Genomic DNA, 21,270 nt, shown 5'->3' with positions numbered 1-21,270 from the left:
GCCACTAGAGGAAATAGGGGAAGGCTTAACCCATTCACAAACATAGCAGTTTCTCTGAAACAGCTATGTTTATGAAAAAATGGGTTAACCCTAGAAGGACCTGGCACCCAGACCACTTCATTAAGCTGAAGTGGTCTGGGTGCCTAGAGTGGTCCTTTAAGGTTAAAGGACCACTATAGTCACCCAGACCACTTCAGCTCAATGAAGTGGTCTGGGTGCCAGGTCCCCCAGGTTTTAACCCTGCAGCTGTAAACATTTCAGAGAAACTGCTAGGTTTACTTAGCAGGGTTAATCCAGCCTCTAGTGGCTCTAATGAAAAACATTTGAAATCCTTATCTCCCCATTAAAAACCAGACAGATGGTGTAACGTGCATGTGTCTGCAATGTACGATGTAGATTCATTTATAGAGTAAACTGTATAACTCCGTTTCAGTTCACTAACATTTTCTTATTGTTAATATGATCCTGTCTGGTTTTACCTACCTCCAGTGATGTCCCGAAGAAATAGCGATGGCTGCACTATGTTTCACAACTCTTAATTTATTTTCTTTTTTATTTAAAAGGATCCTGGATCCAGAAGATGAAGATTTGTTTGCAAAGTGGGTATTTTTAAATGAGAAATTCATCTCTCTCTCTCTCTCTACATGTATTGCGTTACCTCCGTTGATTTTCACTGAACTAATGGAAACATAATGGAGTCTGCACTAGTGTTCAAATTCCTTTTCATTAATTTTTTTTTTTTTAACAGCCTTCCAGAACTAGAGGACGACTTCACCAAGTGAGCACATTTTTTTTTTCAAAATGTGTATATATAAAGCTAACATCAGACTTAGCAATAGATTCACACAGAACAGCCATATACATAAATACAGCAATTTACTAAATTATGTGAAAGGAATGTGTAACGGATCTCCTGGCACCCCGACTTGGTACCTCCGTTAATGGATGCTCCTAGTGCTTCCTGAGGACTCCAAGCACTCTGGCAGACACCATAATCACCGAATCCGAGAAACCTTTAAATTCTCCCAAGCGTATGAATGCTGTAGACCATTGAATAGGAACCATACGAATAGGCTTGTACTCCTAGCAGTCAACTGGAACAGCATACATTAAATCCTTCCCCCAATAATGAGACGACACATCACTTTGAGGGTAAAACAGGAACTCTGGACTGGCTCATCCAGCCTGGCTTTTATTACACTAATCCACATACAGGCCACACCCAGGGGGAGGCATAAAATAACCAATCACATACATGGTTCAGCCCACACATCCCCTCCCCTCAGATAACATTAAACTCAATTATCCGGTACACTTTTTCAGCCAAGTTCTGGATGTACCCCAAAACCCGGGGGTACACCTTTAAATCCAGCATCGCTGGATAGCCCTTATTCAGGGGGACAACATATCCAAAATTCAAGTAATTCGGATGAATGGTTCGTGAGATATGGGGTTCCAAAGATTTGACCGACCGCATGGGTAAAGTATCCGAAAACAGTTCCATGCATTTTGGCCCTGCGGTCGGTCACAAACAAGGGAATGAAAACAGGCGAATTGCCTGTGTTATAGAGCCTGGAGAGGGTTTGAATGAATTCCCTTGTTTGTGGGGTTCTTTCTACCGAACGGCGGGTCATTCGGTAGTTTCCATACGAATTTCTGGAAGTATGGAGGTCTCAGCGGTGTTTGCCTAGTCAAGTGTCCGATTTTAGTTCCAGACACTCGACGGCAAAACACCGCTGTTCGGTAGTTTAAGATGGCCGCCGCCACGTGTTTGTTTCCCGAATGGCGGCCACCCAGAGGACAAAGACTACATTACACTGATTGCCAATTACCCGTTTGCAACATTGTTGCAAACTGTAATTGGAGGCACACTTATTCCTGGGTGGTCTGGTTGTTCGGTAGTTTCACTCAATATAATGAATGGAGTGATTCTACCGAACAATCAGTGAATGCTGCATACATATCACCCAGGCTAAACTTAACACATGAATACATATACAATATTACAGGCAGCACACTAGAACATGCTTCACAGTCTTAAAGGGACAGTAGTCCCAAAAGTCCCAATGTGTCCATAGATGCTGTTAAAAGGGCCAGTAGCAGCAATATACCGTACAATATGCCCAAATATAAATCTTTAAGTGTACCAATTTTCCAGGGGCCATAGTCAGCAGGTAAGAGGCAGGCAGCCAGGCCCCTCCAATGTCCAGTTGCGAGGTGGGTTCCGCCACATTTCTCCCCTTTCCCATTTAGACTATCCAGACTCCAGACCTCCAGTCGGTCTGGGGCTCTGATAGTCGGCTGGCTGTCCTTACAGGGGGTAGTTGTCCAGATGGCCCCCTGCCACTCGTGTCCAGTTGTAAGTCCAAGGCTTGGGGAAAAAGTAACCAGGGGGTCCTCTCCCCTGGTTGAACACAGCTGTTGTTGGGGAAAAACGACTGTCTCCCCTTCCGATATTTTGTCTGGCTGTTGTGGACTAGGACCGACTGTCCCTATCCCCAGTGGTGTAGGTGCAGAGACTACGGTCCCATCTGCACGGTTGTGGGGTTTACTGTCTCCCCTTGGTGTGCTAAGCTGCCGCTGGGGAGAGGGGATGACAAACTCCTCTCCCTGAACCGTAGACTGCCGCTGGGGAGCAAGGACGGCTCCTTCAGCTCCCTGTAACTTGGGCACAGAGACCACGGTCCCATCTGTGCTGTTGTGGGGCTTACTGTCTCCCCTTGGTGAGCTGTGCTGCCGCTGGGGAGAGGGAATAACAACCTCCTCTCCCTGAACCGTAGACTGCCGCTGGGGAGCAAGGACATCTCCTTCAGCTCCCTGTAGCTTGGGCACAGAGACCACGGTCCCATCTGTGCTGGTGTGGGGCTTACTGTCTCCCCTTGGTGTGTTAGGCTGCCGCTGGGGAGGGAGGACGCTGCTCTCCTCTCCCTGCACTTTACTGATCCGCCGCTGGGGAGAGGTGGTAGCAAGCTCCTCTCCCCTACATACTTCTATACTCTGTGGAGGGAGACCGACTGTCTCTACTCCCAATACAGTGTCCTGCTGCTGGGGAAAGGAGACTGGGCTCTCTCTTCCCTGCTGGACACTCTGCTGCCGGGGAATGGAGACTGGGCTCCCAATTCCCAACAAATCACACTGCCACTGGGGAGGGAGGACGGCCCCTTCAGCTCCCTGTAACTTGGGCACAGAGACCACGGTCCCATCTGTGCTGGTGTGGGGCTTACAGTCTCCCCCTGGTACATTAAGCTGCCGCTGGGGAGAGGTGGTAACCAGCTCCTCTCCCATTAGAACACTCTGCCCATTGATGATCCGCCGCTGGGGAGAGGTGGTAACAATCTCCTCTCCCATTAGAACACTCTGCCCATTGATGATCTGCCGCTGGGGAGAGGAGGTAACAATCTCCTCTCCCATGCCTACTTTCAGTCTTTGTGGAGGGAGACCGACTGTCTCTCCTCCCAATTCAGTGTCCTGCTGCTGGGGAACGGAGACTGGGCTCTCTATTCCCAAAAAATCACGCTGCTGCTGGGGGGTAGGACCAACTACCTCTGCCCCCTGTAACTCAGCCTGCCGCTGGGGAGGGAGGACGCTGCTCTCCTCTCCCTGCACTTCACACTGCCGCTGGGGATCTGGGCCGACTGCCCAGCATCCCTGTAGGGCCGGTAGAGAGACCGCAGTCCCATCTCCACCTGCCATCTGTGGGTCTTCCCAGGACCAATCCGTGAGGCCCCTCAACATTTGTGAGTAAGGGCCACCTGCTTCCCCACCTGGCAACTCTGGCTGCTGCTGGGGATCTGGGCCGGTTGCCCAGCATCCCGGTGGAGAGACCTTGGTCCCATCTCTACCTGCCTGTTGTGGTTCCTCACAGGACCAGTCTATGAGGACCCCCACTTCGGGTTCCTCCCGCCGCCTCAGGGAAAGACGGCTAACCTCCTCGGATGCAGCCTCTACTCGGCTGCTGTAACGCTCCTGCTGCTGAGCATACTTCCTCTCTTTCGCCAACCGGAATTCTCGGTCCAGCCTTGTGTTTCGCTCAGCCATGACCTGGTTCCAGATCACCCGGCGTGTCTCCATGGGTATATCATCCCCATACTCGGCCACTCGCTGCCTCACCTCGGCCAGCCAATCATCTCCAGAGCCAGAACCTTCCATACTTGTCTGCTCCCAGGGGCGCTGCACGACTGCTAGCGTTGCCCTCAATTTGTAAATCCAAACAGTGTCTCTGAGCTGCTTTACCTCACACTAGGACGCCATCCCACCGCTTGCCACCAATGTAACGGATCGCCTGGCACCCCGACTTGGTACCTCCGTTAATGGATGCTCCTAGTGCTTCCTGAGGACTCCAAGCACTCTGGCAGACACCATAATCACCGAATCCGAGAAACCTTTAAATTCTCCCAAGCGTATGAATGCTGTAGACCATTGAATAGGAACCATACGAATAGGCTTGTACTCCTAGCAGTCAACTGGAACAGCATACATTAAATCCTTCCCCCAATAATGAGACGACACATCACTTTGAGGGTAAAACAGGAACTCTGGACTGGCTCATCCAGCCTGGCTTTTATTACACTAATCCACATACAGGCCACACCCAGGGGGAGGCATAAAATAACCAATCACATACATGGTTCAGCCCACACATCCCCTCCCCTCAGATAACATTAAACTCAATTATCCGGTACACTTTTTCAGCCAAGTTCTGGATGTACCCCAAAACCCGGGGGTACACCTTTAAATCCAGCATCGCTGGATAGCCCTTATTCAGGGGGACAACATATCCAAAATTCAAGTAATTCGGATGAATGGTTCGTGAGATATGGGGTTCCAAAGATTTGACCGACCGCATGGGTAAAGTATCCGAAAACAGTTCCATGCATTTTGGCCCTGCGGTCGGTCACAAACAAGGGAATGAAAACAGGCGAATTGCCTGTGTTATAGAGCCTGGAGAGGGTTTGAATGAATTCCCTTGTTTGTGGGGTTCTTTCTACCGAACGGCGGGTCATTCGGTAGTTTCCATACGAATTTCTGGAAGTATGGAGGTCTCAGCGGTGTTTGCCTAGTCAAGTGTCCGATTTTAGTTCCAGACACTCGACGGCAAAACACCGCTGTTCGGTAGTTTAAGATGGCCGCCGCCACGTGTTTGTTTCCCGAATGGCGGCCACCCAGAGGACAAAGACTACATTACACTGATTGCCAATTACCCGTTTGCAACATTGTTGCAAACTGTAATTGGAGGCACACTTATTCCTGGGTGGTCTGGTTGTTCGGTAGTTTCACTCAATATAATGAATGGAGTGATTCTACCGAACAATCAGTGAATGCTGCATACATATCACCCAGGCTAAACTTAACACATGAATACATATACAATATTACAGGCAGCACACTAGAACATGCTTCACAGTCTTAAAGGGACAGTAGTCCCAAAAGTCCCAATGTGTCCATAGATGCTGTTAAAAGGGCCAGTAGCAGCAATATACCGTACAATATGCCCAAATATAAATCTTTAAGTGTACCAATTTTCCAGGGGCCATAGTCAGCAGGTAAGAGGCAGGCAGCCAGGCCCCTCCAATGTCCAGTTGCGAGGTGGGTTCCGCCACATTTCTCCCCTTTCCCATTTAGACTATCCAGACTCCAGACCTCCAGTCGGTCTGGGGCTCTGATAGTCGGCTGGCTGTCCTTACAGGGGGTAGTTGTCCAGATGGCCCCCTGCCACTCGTGTCCAGTTGTAAGTCCAAGGCTTGGGGAAAAAGTAACCAGGGGGTCCTCTCCCCTGGTTGAACACAGCTGTTGTTGGGGAAAAACGACTGTCTCCCCTTCCGATATTTTGTCTGGCTGTTGTGGACTAGGACCGACTGTCCCTATCCCCAGTGGTGTAGGTGCAGAGACTACGGTCCCATCTGCACGGTTGTGGGGTTTACTGTCTCCCCTTGGTGTGCTAAGCTGCCGCTGGGGAGAGGGGATGACAAACTCCTCTCCCTGAACCGTAGACTGCCGCTGGGGAGCAAGGACGGCTCCTTCAGCTCCCTGTAACTTGGGCACAGAGACCACGGTCCCATCTGTGCTGTTGTGGGGCTTACTGTCTCCCCTTGGTGAGCTGTGCTGCCGCTGGGGAGAGGGAATAACAACCTCCTCTCCCTGAACCGTAGACTGCCGCTGGGGAGCAAGGACATCTCCTTCAGCTCCCTGTAGCTTGGGCACAGAGACCACGGTCCCATCTGTGCTGGTGTGGGGCTTACTGTCTCCCCTTGGTGTGTTAGGCTGCCGCTGGGGAGGGAGGACGCTGCTCTCCTCTCCCTGCACTTTACTGATCCGCCGCTGGGGAGAGGTGGTAGCAAGCTCCTCTCCCCTACATACTTCTATACTCTGTGGAGGGAGACCGACTGTCTCTACTCCCAATACAGTGTCCTGCTGCTGGGGAAAGGAGACTGGGCTCTCTCTTCCCTGCTGGACACTCTGCTGCCGGGGAATGGAGACTGGGCTCCCAATTCCCAACAAATCACACTGCCACTGGGGAGGGAGGACGGCCCCTTCAGCTCCCTGTAACTTGGGCACAGAGACCACGGTCCCATCTGTGCTGGTGTGGGGCTTACAGTCTCCCCCTGGTACATTAAGCTGCCGCTGGGGAGAGGTGGTAACCAGCTCCTCTCCCATTAGAACACTCTGCCCATTGATGATCCGCCGCTGGGGAGAGGTGGTAACAATCTCCTCTCCCATTAGAACACTCTGCCCATTGATGATCTGCCGCTGGGGAGAGGAGGTAACAATCTCCTCTCCCATGCCTACTTTCAGTCTTTGTGGAGGGAGACCGACTGTCTCTCCTCCCAATTCAGTGTCCTGCTGCTGGGGAACGGAGACTGGGCTCTCTATTCCCAAAAAATCACGCTGCTGCTGGGGGGTAGGACCAACTACCTCTGCCCCCTGTAACTCAGCCTGCCGCTGGGGAGGGAGGACGCTGCTCTCCTCTCCCTGCACTTCACACTGCCGCTGGGGATCTGGGCCGACTGCCCAGCATCCCTGTAGGGCCGGTAGAGAGACCGCAGTCCCATCTCCACCTGCCATCTGTGGGTCTTCCCAGGACCAATCCGTGAGGCCCCTCAACATTTGTGAGTAAGGGCCACCTGCTTCCCCACCTGGCAACTCTGGCTGCTGCTGGGGATCTGGGCCGGTTGCCCAGCATCCCGGTGGAGAGACCTTGGTCCCATCTCTACCTGCCTGTTGTGGTTCCTCACAGGACCAGTCTATGAGGACCCCCACTTCGGGTTCCTCCCGCCGCCTCAGGGAAAGACGGCTAACCTCCTCGGATGCAGCCTCTACTCGGCTGCTGTAACGCTCCTGCTGCTGAGCATACTTCCTCTCTTTCGCCAACCGGAATTCTCGGTCCAGCCTTGTGTTTCGCTCAGCCATGACCTGGTTCCAGATCACCCGGCGTGTCTCCATGGGTATATCATCCCCATACTCGGCCACTCGCTGCCTCACCTCGGCCAGCCAATCATCTCCAGAGCCAGAACCTTCCATACTTGTCTGCTCCCAGGGGCGCTGCACGACTGCTAGCGTTGCCCTCAATTTGTAAATCCAAACAGTGTCTCTGAGCTGCTTTACCTCACACTAGGACGCCATCCCACCGCTTGCCACCAATGTAACGGATCGCCTGGCACCCCGACTTGGTACCTCCGTTAATGGATGCTCCTAGTGCTTCCTGAGGACTCCAAGCACTCTGGCAGACACCATAATCACCGAATCCGAGAAACCTTTAAATTCTCCCAAGCGTATGAATGCTGTAGACCATTGAATAGGAACCATACGAATAGGCTTGTACTCCTAGCAGTCAACTGGAACAGCATACATTAAATCCTTCCCCCAATAATGAGACGACACATCACTTTGAGGGTAAAACAGGAACTCTGGACTGGCTCATCCAGCCTGGCTTTTATTACACTAATCCACATACAGGCCACACCCAGGGGGAGGCATAAAATAACCAATCACATACATGGTTCAGCCCACACATCCCCTCCCCTCAGATAACATTAAACTCAATTATCCGGTACACTTTTTCAGCCAAGTTCTGGATGTACCCCAAAACCCGGGGGTACACCTTTAAATCCAGCATCGCTGGATAGCCCTTATTCAGGGGGACAACATATCCAAAATTCAAGTAATTCGGATGAATGGTTCGTGAGATATGGGGTTCCAAAGATTTGACCGACCGCATGGGTAAAGTATCCGAAAACAGTTCCATGCATTTTGGCCCTGCGGTCGGTCACAAACAAGGGAATGAAAACAGGCGAATTGCCTGTGTTATAGAGCCTGGAGAGGGTTTGAATGAATTCCCTTGTTTGTGGGGTTCTTTCTACCGAACGGCGGGTCATTCGGTAGTTTCCATACGAATTTCTGGAAGTATGGAGGTCTCAGCGGTGTTTGCCTAGTCAAGTGTCCGATTTTAGTTCCAGACACTCGACGGCAAAACACCGCTGTTCGGTAGTTTAAGATGGCCGCCGCCACGTGTTTGTTTCCCGAATGGCGGCCACCCAGAGGACAAAGACTACATTACACTGATTGCCAATTACCCGTTTGCAACATTGTTGCAAACTGTAATTGGAGGCACACTTATTCCTGGGTGGTCTGGTTGTTCGGTAGTTTCACTCAATATAATGAATGGAGTGATTCTACCGAACAATCAGTGAATGCTGCATACATATCACCCAGGCTAAACTTAACACATGAATACATATACAATATTACAGGCAGCACACTAGAACATGCTTCACAGTCTTAAAGGGACAGTAGTCCCAAAAGTCCCAATGTGTCCATAGATGCTGTTAAAAGGGCCAGTAGCAGCAATATACCGTACAATATGCCCAAATATAAATCTTTAAGTGTACCAATTTTCCAGGGGCCATAGTCAGCAGGTAAGAGGCAGGCAGCCAGGCCCCTCCAATGTCCAGTTGCGAGGTGGGTTCCGCCACATTTCTCCCCTTTCCCATTTAGACTATCCAGACTCCAGACCTCCAGTCGGTCTGGGGCTCTGATAGTCGGCTGGCTGTCCTTACAGGGGGTAGTTGTCCAGATGGCCCCCTGCCACTCGTGTCCAGTTGTAAGTCCAAGGCTTGGGGAAAAAGTAACCAGGGGGTCCTCTCCCCTGGTTGAACACAGCTGTTGTTGGGGAAAAACGACTGTCTCCCCTTCCGATATTTTGTCTGGCTGTTGTGGACTAGGACCGACTGTCCCTATCCCCAGTGGTGTAGGTGCAGAGACTACGGTCCCATCTGCACGGTTGTGGGGTTTACTGTCTCCCCTTGGTGTGCTAAGCTGCCGCTGGGGAGAGGGGATGACAAACTCCTCTCCCTGAACCGTAGACTGCCGCTGGGGAGCAAGGACGGCTCCTTCAGCTCCCTGTAACTTGGGCACAGAGACCACGGTCCCATCTGTGCTGTTGTGGGGCTTACTGTCTCCCCTTGGTGAGCTGTGCTGCCGCTGGGGAGAGGGAATAACAACCTCCTCTCCCTGAACCGTAGACTGCCGCTGGGGAGCAAGGACATCTCCTTCAGCTCCCTGTAGCTTGGGCACAGAGACCACGGTCCCATCTGTGCTGGTGTGGGGCTTACTGTCTCCCCTTGGTGTGTTAGGCTGCCGCTGGGGAGGGAGGACGCTGCTCTCCTCTCCCTGCACTTTACTGATCCGCCGCTGGGGAGAGGTGGTAGCAAGCTCCTCTCCCCTACATACTTCTATACTCTGTGGAGGGAGACCGACTGTCTCTACTCCCAATACAGTGTCCTGCTGCTGGGGAAAGGAGACTGGGCTCTCTCTTCCCTGCTGGACACTCTGCTGCCGGGGAATGGAGACTGGGCTCCCAATTCCCAACAAATCACACTGCCACTGGGGAGGGAGGACGGCCCCTTCAGCTCCCTGTAACTTGGGCACAGAGACCACGGTCCCATCTGTGCTGGTGTGGGGCTTACAGTCTCCCCCTGGTACATTAAGCTGCCGCTGGGGAGAGGTGGTAACCAGCTCCTCTCCCATTAGAACACTCTGCCCATTGATGATCCGCCGCTGGGGAGAGGTGGTAACAATCTCCTCTCCCATTAGAACACTCTGCCCATTGATGATCTGCCGCTGGGGAGAGGAGGTAACAATCTCCTCTCCCATGCCTACTTTCAGTCTTTGTGGAGGGAGACCGACTGTCTCTCCTCCCAATTCAGTGTCCTGCTGCTGGGGAACGGAGACTGGGCTCTCTATTCCCAAAAAATCACGCTGCTGCTGGGGGGTAGGACCAACTACCTCTGCCCCCTGTAACTCAGCCTGCCGCTGGGGAGGGAGGACGCTGCTCTCCTCTCCCTGCACTTCACACTGCCGCTGGGGATCTGGGCCGACTGCCCAGCATCCCTGTAGGGCCGGTAGAGAGACCGCAGTCCCATCTCCACCTGCCATCTGTGGGTCTTCCCAGGACCAATCCGTGAGGCCCCTCAACATTTGTGAGTAAGGGCCACCTGCTTCCCCACCTGGCAACTCTGGCTGCTGCTGGGGATCTGGGCCGGTTGCCCAGCATCCCGGTGGAGAGACCTTGGTCCCATCTCTACCTGCCTGTTGTGGTTCCTCACAGGACCAGTCTATGAGGACCCCCACTTCGGGTTCCTCCCGCCGCCTCAGGGAAAGACGGCTAACCTCCTCGGATGCAGCCTCTACTCGGCTGCTGTAACGCTCCTGCTGCTGAGCATACTTCCTCTCTTTCGCCAACCGGAATTCTCGGTCCAGCCTTGTGTTTCGCTCAGCCATGACCTGGTTCCAGATCACCCGGCGTGTCTCCATGGGTATATCATCCCCATACTCGGCCACTCGCTGCCTCACCTCGGCCAGCCAATCATCTCCAGAGCCAGAACCTTCCATACTTGTCTGCTCCCAGGGGCGCTGCACGACTGCTAGCGTTGCCCTCAATTTGTAAATCCAAACAGTGTCTCTGAGCTGCTTTACCTCACACTAGGACGCCATCCCACCGCTTGCCACCAATGTAACGGATCGCCTGGCACCCCGACTTGGTACCTCCGTTAATGGATGCTCCTAGTGCTTCCTGAGGACTCCAAGCACTCTGGCAGACACCATAATCACCGAATCCGAGAAACCTTTAAATTCTCCCAAGCGTATGAATGCTGTAGACCATTGAATAGGAACCATACGAATAGGCTTGTACTCCTAGCAGTCAACTGGAACAGCATACATTAAATCCTTCCCCCAATAATGAGACGACACATCACTTTGAGGGTAAAACAGGAACTCTGGACTGGCTCATCCAGCCTGGCTTTTATTACACTAATCCACATACAGGCCACACCCAGGGGGAGGCATAAAATAACCAATCACATACATGGTTCAGCCCACACATCCCCTCCCCTCAGATAACATTAAACTCAATTATCCGGTACACTTTTTCAGCCAAGTTCTGGATGTACCCCAAAACCCGGGGGTACACCTTTAAATCCAGCATCGCTGGATAGCCCTTATTCAGGGGGACAACATATCCAAAATTCAAGTAATTCGGATGAATGGTTCGTGAGATATGGGGTTCCAAAGATTTGACCGACCGCATGGGTAAAGTATCCGAAAACAGTTCCATGCATTTTGGCCCTGCGGTCGGTCACAAACAAGGGAATGAAAACAGGCGAATTGCCTGTGTTATAGAGCCTGGAGAGGGTTTGAATGAATTCCCTTGTTTGTGGGGTTCTTTCTACCGAACGGCGGGTCATTCGGTAGTTTCCATACGAATTTCTGGAAGTATGGAGGTCTCAGCGGTGTTTGCCTAGTCAAGTGTCCGATTTTAGTTCCAGACACTCGACGGCAAAACACCGCTGTTCGGTAGTTTAAGATGGCCGCCGCCACGTGTTTGTTTCCCGAATGGCGGCCACCCAGAGGACAAAGACTACATTACACTGATTGCCAATTACCCGTTTGCAACATTGTTGCAAACTGTAATTGGAGGCACACTTATTCCTGGGTGGTCTGGTTGTTCGGTAGTTTCACTCAATATAATGAATGGAGTGATTCTACCGAACAATCAGTGAATGCTGCATACATATCACCCAGGCTAAACTTAACACATGAATACATATACAATATTACAGGCAGCACACTAGAACATGCTTCACAGTCTTAAAGGGACAGTAGTCCCAAAAGTCCCAATGTGTCCATAGATGCTGTTAAAAGGGCCAGTAGCAGCAATATACCGTACAATATGCCCAAATATAAATCTTTAAGTGTACCAATTTTCCAGGGGCCATAGTCAGCAGGTAAGAGGCAGGCAGCCAGGCCCCTCCAATGTCCAGTTGCGAGGTGGGTTCCGCCACATTTCTCCCCTTTCCCATTTAGACTATCCAGACTCCAGACCTCCAGTCGGTCTGGGGCTCTGATAGTCGGCTGGCTGTCCTTACAGGGGGTAGTTGTCCAGATGGCCCCCTGCCACTCGTGTCCAGTTGTAAGTCCAAGGCTTGGGGAAAAAGTAACCAGGGGGTCCTCTCCCCTGGTTGAACACAGCTGTTGTTGGGGAAAAACGACTGTCTCCCCTTCCGATATTTTGTCTGGCTGTTGTGGACTAGGACCGACTGTCCCTATCCCCAGTGGTGTAGGTGCAGAGACTACGGTCCCATCTGCACGGTTGTGGGGTTTACTGTCTCCCCTTGGTGTGCTAAGCTGCCGCTGGGGAGAGGGGATGACAAACTCCTCTCCCTGAACCGTAGACTGCCGCTGGGGAGCAAGGACGGCTCCTTCAGCTCCCTGTAACTTGGGCACAGAGACCACGGTCCCATCTGTGCTGTTGTGGGGCTTACTGTCTCCCCTTGGTGAGCTGTGCTGCCGCTGGGGAGAGGGAATAACAACCTCCTCTCCCTGAACCGTAGACTGCCGCTGGGGAGCAAGGACATCTCCTTCAGCTCCCTGTAGCTTGGGCACAGAGACCACGGTCCCATCTGTGCTGGTGTGGGGCTTACTGTCTCCCCTTGGTGTGTTAGGCTGCCGCTGGGGAGGGAGGACGCTGCTCTCCTCTCCCTGCACTTTACTGATCCGCCGCTGGGGAGAGGTGGTAGCAAGCTCCTCTCCCCTACATACTTCTATACTCTGTGGAGGGAGACCGACTGTCTCTACTCCCAATACAGTGTCCTGCTGCTGGGGAAAGGAGACTGGGCTCTCTCTTCCCTGCTGGACACTCTGCTGCCGGGGAATGGAGACTGGGCTCCCAATTCCCAACAAATCACACTGCCACTGGGGAGGGAGGACGGCCCCTTCAGCTCCCTGTAACTTGGGCACAGAGACCACGGTCCCATCTGTGCTGGTGTGGGGCTTACAGTCTCCCCCTGGTACATTAAGCTGCCGCTGGGGAGAGGTGGTAACCAGCTCCTCTCCCATTAGAACACTCTGCCCATTGATGATCCGCCGCTGGGGAGAGGTGGTAACAATCTCCTCTCCCATTAGAACACTCTGCCCATTGATGATCTGCCGCTGGGGAGAGGAGGTAACAATCTCCTCTCCCATGCCTACTTTCAGTCTTTGTGGAGGGAGACCGACTGTCTCTCCTCCCAATTCAGTGTCCTGCTGCTGGGGAACGGAGACTGGGCTCTCTATTCCCAAAAAATCACGCTGCTGCTGGGGGGTAGGACCAACTACCTCTGCCCCCTGTAACTCAGCCTGCCGCTGGGGAGGGAGGACGCTGCTCTCCTCTCCCTGCACTTCACACTGCCGCTGGGGATCTGGGCCGACTGCCCAGCATCCCTGTAGGGCCGGTAGAGAGACCGCAGTCCCATCTCCACCTGCCATCTGTGGGTCTTCCCAGGACCAATCCGTGAGGCCCCTCAACATTTGTGAGTAAGGGCCACCTGCTTCCCCACCTGGCAACTCTGGCTGCTGCTGGGGATCTGGGCCGGTTGCCCAGCATCCCGGTGGAGAGACCTTGGTCCCATCTCTACCTGCCTGTTGTGGTTCCTCACAGGACCAGTCTATGAGGACCCCCACTTCGGGTTCCTCCCGCCGCCTCAGGGAAAGACGGCTAACCTCCTCGGATGCAGCCTCTACTCGGCTGCTGTAACGCTCCTGCTGCTGAGCATACTTCCTCTCTTTCGCCAACCGGAATTCTCGGTCCAGCCTTGTGTTTCGCTCAGCCATGACCTGGTTCCAGATCACCCGGCGTGTCTCCATGGGTATATCATCCCCATACTCGGCCACTCGCTGCCTCACCTCGGCCAGCCAATCATCTCCAGAGCCAGAACCTTCCATACTTGTCTGCTCCCAGGGGCGCTGCACGACTGCTAGCGTTGCCCTCAATTTGTAAATCCAAACAGTGTCTCTGAGCTGCTTTACCTCACACTAGGACGCCATCCCACCGCTTGCCACCAATGTAACGGATCGCCTGGCACCCCGACTTGGTACCTCCGTTAATGGATGCTCCTAGTGCTTCCTGAGGACTCCAAGCACTCTGGCAGACACCATAATCACCGAATCCGAGAAACCTTTAAATTCTCCCAAGCGTATGAATGCTGTAGACCATTGAATAGGAACCATACGAATAGGCTTGTACTCCTAGCAGTCAACTGGAACAGCATACATTAAATCCTTCCCCCAATAATGAGACGACACATCACTTTGAGGGTAAAACAGGAACTCTGGACTGGCTCATCCAGCCTGGCTTTTATTACACTAATCCACATACAGGCCACACCCAGGGGGAGGCATAAAATAACCAATCACATACATGGTTCAGCCCACACATCCCCTCCCCTCAGATAACATTAAACTCAATTATCCGGTACACTTTTTCAGCCAAGTTCTGGATGTACCCCAAAACCCGGGGGTACACCTTTAAATCCAGCATCGCTGGATAGCCCTTATTCAGGGGGACAACATATCCAAAATTCAAGTAATTCGGATGAATGGTTCGTGAGATATGGGGTTCCAAAGATTTGACCGACCGCATGGGTAAAGTATCCGAAAACAGTTCCATGCATTTTGGCCCTGCGGTCGGTCACAAACAAGGGAATGAAAACAGGCGAATTGCCTGTGTTATAGAGCCTGGAGAGGGTTTGAATGAATTCCCTTGTTTGTGGGGTTCTTTCTACCGAACGGCGGGTCATTCGGTAGTTTCCATACGAATTTCTGGAAGTATGGAGGTCTCAGCGGTGTTTGCCTAGTCAAGTGTCCGATTTTAGTTCCAGACACTCGACGGCAAAACACCGCTGTTCGGTAGTTTAAGATGGCCGCCGCCACGTGTTTGTTTCCCGAATGGCGGCCACCCAGAGGACAAAGACTACATTACACTGATTGCCAATTACCCGTTTGCAACATTGTTGCAAACTGTAATTGGAGGCACACTTATTCCTGGGTGGTCTGGTTGTTCGGTAGTTTCACTCAATATAATGAATGGAGTGATTCTACCGAACAATCAGTGAATGCTGCATACATATCACCCAGGCTAAACTTAACACATGAATACATATACAATATTACAGGCAGCACACTAGAACATGCTTCACAGTCTTAAAGGGACAGTAGTCCCAAAAGTCCCAATGTGTCCATAGATGCTGTTAAAAGGGCCAGTAGCAGCAATATACCGTACAATATGCCCAAATATAAATCTTTAAGTGTACCAATTTTCCAGGGGCCATAGTCAGCAGGTAAGAGGCAGGCAGCCAGGCCCCTCCAATGTCCAGTTGCGAGGTGGGTTCCGCCACATTTCTCCCCTTTCCCATTTAGACTATCCAGACTCCAGACCTCCAGTCGGTCTGGGGCTCTGATAGTCGGCTGGCTGTCCTTACAGGGGGTAGTTGTCCAGATGGCCCCCTGCCACTCGTGTCCAGTTGTAAGTCCAAGGCTTGGGGAAAAAGTAACCAGGGGGTCCTCTCCCCTGGTTGAACACAGCTGTTGTTGGGGAAAAACGACTGTCTCCCCTTCCGATATTTTGTCTGGCTGTTGTGGACTAGGACCGACTGTCCCTATCCCCAGTGGTGTAGGTGCAGAGACTACGGTCCCATCTGCACGGTTGTGGGGTTTACTGTCTCCCCTTGGTGTGCTAAGCTGCCGCTGGGGAGAGGGGATGACAAACTCCTCTCCCTGAACCGTAGACTGCCGCTGGGGAGCAAGGACGGCTCCTTCAGCTCCCTGTAACTTGGGCACAGAGACCACGGTCCCATCTGTGCTGTTGTGGGGCTTACTGTCTCCCCTTGGTGAGCTGTGCTGCCGCTGGGGAGAGGGAATAACAACCTCCTCTCCCTGAACCGTAGACTGCCGCTGGGGAGCAAGGACATCTCCTTCAGCTCCCTGTAGCTTGGGCACAGAGACCACGGTCCCATCTGTGCTGGTGTGGGGCTTACTGTCTCCCCTTGGTGTGTTAGGCTGCCGCTGGGGAGGGAGGACGCTGCTCTCCTCTCCCTGCACTTTACTGATCCGCCGCTGGGGAGAGGTGGTAGCAAGCTCCTCTCCCCTACATACTTCTATACTCTGTGGAGGGAGACCGACTGTCTCTACTCCCAATACAGTGTCCTGCTGCTGGGGAAAGGAGACTGGGCTCTCTCTTCCCTGCTGGACACTCTGCTGCCGGGGAATGGAGACTGGGCTCCCAATTCCCAACAAATCACACTGCCACTGGGGAGGGAGGACGGCCCCTTCAGCTCCCTGTAACTTGGGCACAGAGACCACGGTCCCATCTGTGCTGGTGTGGGGCTTACAGTCTCCCCCTGGTACATTAAGCTGCCGCTGGGGAGAGGTGGTAACCAGCTCCTCTCCCATTAGAACACTCTGCCCATTGATGATCCGCCGCTGGGGAGAGGTGGTAACAATCTCCTCTCCCATTAGAACACTCTGCCCATTGATGATCTGCCGCTGGGGAGAGGAGGTAACAATCTCCTCTCCCATGCCTACTTTCAGTCTTTGTGGAGGGAGACCGACTGTCTCTCCTCCCAATTCAGTGTCCTGCTGCTGGGGAACGGAGACTGGGCTCTCTATTCCCAAAAAATCACGCTGCTGCTGGGGGGTAGGACCAACTACCTCTGCCCCCTGTAACTCAGCCTGCCGCTGGGGAGGGAGGACGCTGCTCTCCTCTCCCTGCACTTCACACTGCCGCTGGGGATCTGGGCCGACTGCCCAGCATCCCTGTAGGGCCGGTAGAGAGACCGCAGTCCCATCTCCACCTGCCATCTGTGGGTCTTCCCAGGACCAATCCGTGAGGCCCCTCAACATTTGTGAGTAAGGGCCACCTGCTTCCCCACCTGGCAACTCTGGCTGCTGCTGGGGATCTGGGCCGGTTGCCCAGCATCCCGGTGGAGAGACCTTGGTCCCATCTCTACCTGCCTGTTGTGGTTCCTCACAGGACCAGTCTATGAGGACCCCCACTTCGGGTTCCTCCCGCCGCCTCAGGGAAAGACGGCTAACCTCCTCGGATGCAGCCTCTACTCGGCTGCTGTAACGCTCCTGCTGCTGAGCATACTTCCTCTCTTTCGCCAACCGGAATTCTCGGTCCAGCCTTGTGTTTCGCTCAGCCATGACCTGGTTCCAGATCACCCGGCGTGTCTCCATGGGTATATCATCCCCATACTCGGCCACTCGCTGCCTCACCTCGGCCAGCCAATCATCTCCAGAGCCAGAACCTTCCATACTTGTCTGCTCCCAGGGGCGCTGCACGACTGCTAGCGTTGCCCTCAATTTGTAAATCCAAACAGTGTCTCTGAGCTGCTTTACCTCACACTAGGACGCCATCCCACCGCTTGCCACCAATGTAACGGATCGCCTGGCACCCCGACTTGGTACCTCCGTTAATGGATGCTCCTAGTGCTTCCTGAGGACTCCAAGCACTCTGGCAGACACCATAATCACCGAATCCGAGAAACCTTTAAATTCTCCCAAGCGTATGAATGCTGTAGACCATTGAATAGGAACCATACGAATAGGCTTGTACTCCTAGCAGTCAACTGGAACAGCATACATTAAATCCTTCCCCCAATAATGAGACGACACATCACTTTGAGGGTAAAACAGGAACTCTGGACTGGCTCATCCAGCCTGGCTTTTATTACACTAATCCACATACAGGCCACACCCAGGGGGAGGCATAAAATAACCAATCACATACATGGTTCAGCCCACACATCCCCTCCCCTCAGATAACATTAAACTCAATTATCCGGTACACTTTTTCAGCCAAGTTCTGGATGTACCCCAAAACCCGGGGGTACACCTTTAAATCCAGCATCGCTGGATAGCCCTTATTCAGGGGGACAACATATCCAAAATTCAAGTAATTCGGATGAATGGTTCGTGAGATATGGGGTTCCAAAGATTTGACCGACCGCATGGGTAAAGTATCCGAAAACAGTTCCATGCATTTTGGCCCTGCGGTCGGTCACAAACAAGGGAATGAAAACAGGCGAATTGCCTGTGTTATAGAGCCTGGAGAGGGTTTGAATGAATTCCCTTGTTTGTGGGGTTCTTTCTACCGAACGGCGGGTCATTCGGTAGTTTCCATACGAATTTCTGGAAGTATGGAGGTCTCAGCGGTGTTTGCCTAGTCAAGTGTCCGATTTTAGTTCCAGACACTCGACGGCAAAACACCGCTGTTCGGTAGTTTAAGATGGCCGCCGCCACGTGTTTGTTTCCCGAATGGCGGCCACCCAGAGGACAAAGACTACATTACACTGATTGCCAATTACCCGTTTGCAACATTGTTGCAAACTGTAATTGGAGGCACACTTATTCCTGGGTGGTCTGGTTGTTCGGTAGTTTCACTCAATATAATGAATGGAGTGATTCTACCGAACAATCAGTGAATGCTGCATACATATCACCCAGGCTAAACTTAACACATGAATACATATACAATATTACAGGCAGCACACTAGAACATGCTTCACAGTCTTAAAGGGACAGTAGTCCCAAAAGTCCCAATGTGTCCATAGATGCTGTTAAAAGGGCCAGTAGCAGCAATATACCGTACAATATGCCCAAATATAAATCTTTAAGTGTACCAATTTTCCAGGGGCCATAGTCAGCAGGTAAGAGGCAGGCAGCCAGGCCCCTCCAATGTCCAGTTGCGAGGTGGGTTCCGCCACAGAATGTCTTTTTTTTTTCTCATTGGTGTAGAAGATGCCTCTGACCTTTTTGTACACAACTGATTTCATAAAACATTGATGGATGCCCTATATTTCACAATTCTTCATCTTTGGTTTTTTTGCCATCCCAACAGTCTCCCAGATCTCGAGGAAGACGAGGATGAGGAAGATCTGTTTGCAAAGTGACTATTTACCAATGAGACACTATATTTAACTATGGCCGCAATTTAATGTTATTGGATAAGCTTTTTAATATTTTTTTAAATAATCCTTTAATATCTGATCAATGGGCCTCTCGTCCCTTCCTCCTCTAAACTTCAATATTCATGGCTGCAGATATTCACAAACTTAATGAGTCTTTTCTAACAATTTAGAGACTGATTCACACAAAGACAAGTTGACTGCTGCACTTAAAGGGACACTATAGTCACCTGAACAACTTTAGCTTAATTAAAAGCAGTTTTTGGTGTATAGAACATGCCCCTGCAGCCTCACTGCTCAATCCTCTGCCATTTAGAAGTTAAATCCCTTTGTTTATGAACCCTAGTCACACCTCCCTGCATGTGACTTGCACAGCCTTCCATAAACACTTCCTGTAAAGAGAGCCCTATTTGGGCTTTCTTTATTGCAAGTTCTGTTTAATTAAGATTTTCTTATCCCCTGCTATGTTAATAGCTTGCTAGACCATGCAAGAGCCTCCTGTATGAGATTAAAGTTCAATTTAGAGATTGAGATACAATTATTTAAGGTAAATTACATCTGTTTGAAAGTGAAACCAGTCTTTTTTTCATGCAGGCTCTGTCAATCATAGCCAGGGGAGGTGTGGCTAGGGCTGCATAAACAGAAACAAAGTGATTTAACTCCTAAATGACAGTGAATTGAGCAGTGAAATTGCAGGGGAATGATCTACACACTACAACTGCTTTATTTAGCTAAAGTAATTTAGGTGACTATAGTGTTCCTTTAACAATTCACAAATGAATGGGAAAGGAATGTCCTTTTATCCCTTGTAGTATAAGATGCCAGTCTTACCTTTCTTGTTCTCTGCTATCTTAGAAAACGTTGACGGTGGCACTATATTTCACTATTCTTTCTCTTTGCATTTTCCAACAGTCTCCCAGAACTTGAGAATGATGACGACCACCTGGAAGTAGATCAGTTTGCAAAGTGAGAATTTCTGAATAACAAATTGTACATAATAATAATAATAAACAGCAACTTTGCAACCTAGAAATTGAGTCAAACCAAGAGACATTGCTTGTTGTATTATTTTGAACTATTCACAATGTAATGTTAGAGGAATGTCCTTTGTCTCCCTGGTAGTATGAGATTCCTAAATTGCCTCCTTGTTCCCATGAAACAGTCTCCCGGGTCTCGAGGATGAAGAGGAAGAGAACGAGGAAGAGCTGTTTGCAAAGTGAGTATTTATCAACATGAATTTACATCTCCTTGATAGTATAAAATGCACGACTTCCCTTTCTTGTTCTCAGATGATGTCATGAAAGTCTGGCTGCACTATATTTCACATTTTTTTTCTCTTTGTATTTTACCAATAGGCTCCCAGATCTCGGGGATCAAGAGCACCAACTGGATGAAGATCAATTTGCAAAGTGAGTATTTATGAATAACAAATGTTATATAACATATAACAAGTTTGCAACCTGGAGTCTGATTCCCATGAAGAAGCATTGATTACTGCACTATGTCTAAAAATTCACAAAGTAATGTGAGAGGAGATTCCTTTTTCTCCCTTGTAGTAAAAGATGCCGGTCATACCCTCTTTGTGCCTCATTAGTCTCATGAAACATTGATGGCTGCACTACATTTCGCGATTCTTTCCCCTCGTATTTTTCCAAAAGTCTCCCAGATCTACAGGATGAAGAGATCGAGGAAGATCTGTCTTCAAGGTGAGTATTTATCAATGTGAAATATACAGAATTATTTACTAAAACGAGAATTGCAAGGATTTAAAATTGAAGGCCCAAGTAGAAAAACTGAAAGCAAAGCTGAGTGACTAACCCTGTATATGTATATGCCGTATCTTACCTTTCTTGTTCTCAACTGATCTCATCTAACATTGATGGCTGCACTATATTTCACCCTTTTTTCTCTTTGTATTTTTCTAACAGTCTCCCTGATGAGGATGCTAAAGGGGAGGACAAACTGTAAGTATTTCTAAATAAGGAAGACAGAC

General features: G+C 50.9%; 1 long non-coding RNA gene across 2 annotated transcripts; it reads left to right on the top strand.

Moving 5' to 3' along the window:
• Positions 1 to 518: 518 nt before the first annotated feature.
• Positions 519 to 20,522, top strand: LOC134578752 (uncharacterized). 2 transcript variants are annotated; one of them, XR_010086124.1, is made up of 5 exons: positions 519 to 599; positions 749 to 778; positions 19,211 to 19,258; positions 20,190 to 20,243; positions 20,440 to 20,522. It is a non-coding gene; the product is annotated as an uncharacterized LOC134578752 (long non-coding RNA). The 2 variants fall into 2 exon arrangements; XR_010086123.1 differs by lacking the exon at positions 19,211 to 19,258.
• The last annotated feature ends 748 nt before the right edge of the window (positions 20,523 to 21,270 follow it).

This window comes from Pelobates fuscus, chromosome 12, assembly GCF_036172605.1.
Source record: "Pelobates fuscus isolate aPelFus1 chromosome 12, aPelFus1.pri, whole genome shotgun sequence".
Classification (NCBI taxonomy): Eukaryota; Metazoa; Chordata; class Amphibia; order Anura; family Pelobatidae; genus Pelobates; species Pelobates fuscus.
Note: the sequence above shows the minus strand (reverse complement) of the source record. Positions and strands in the feature narration are given on the sequence as shown.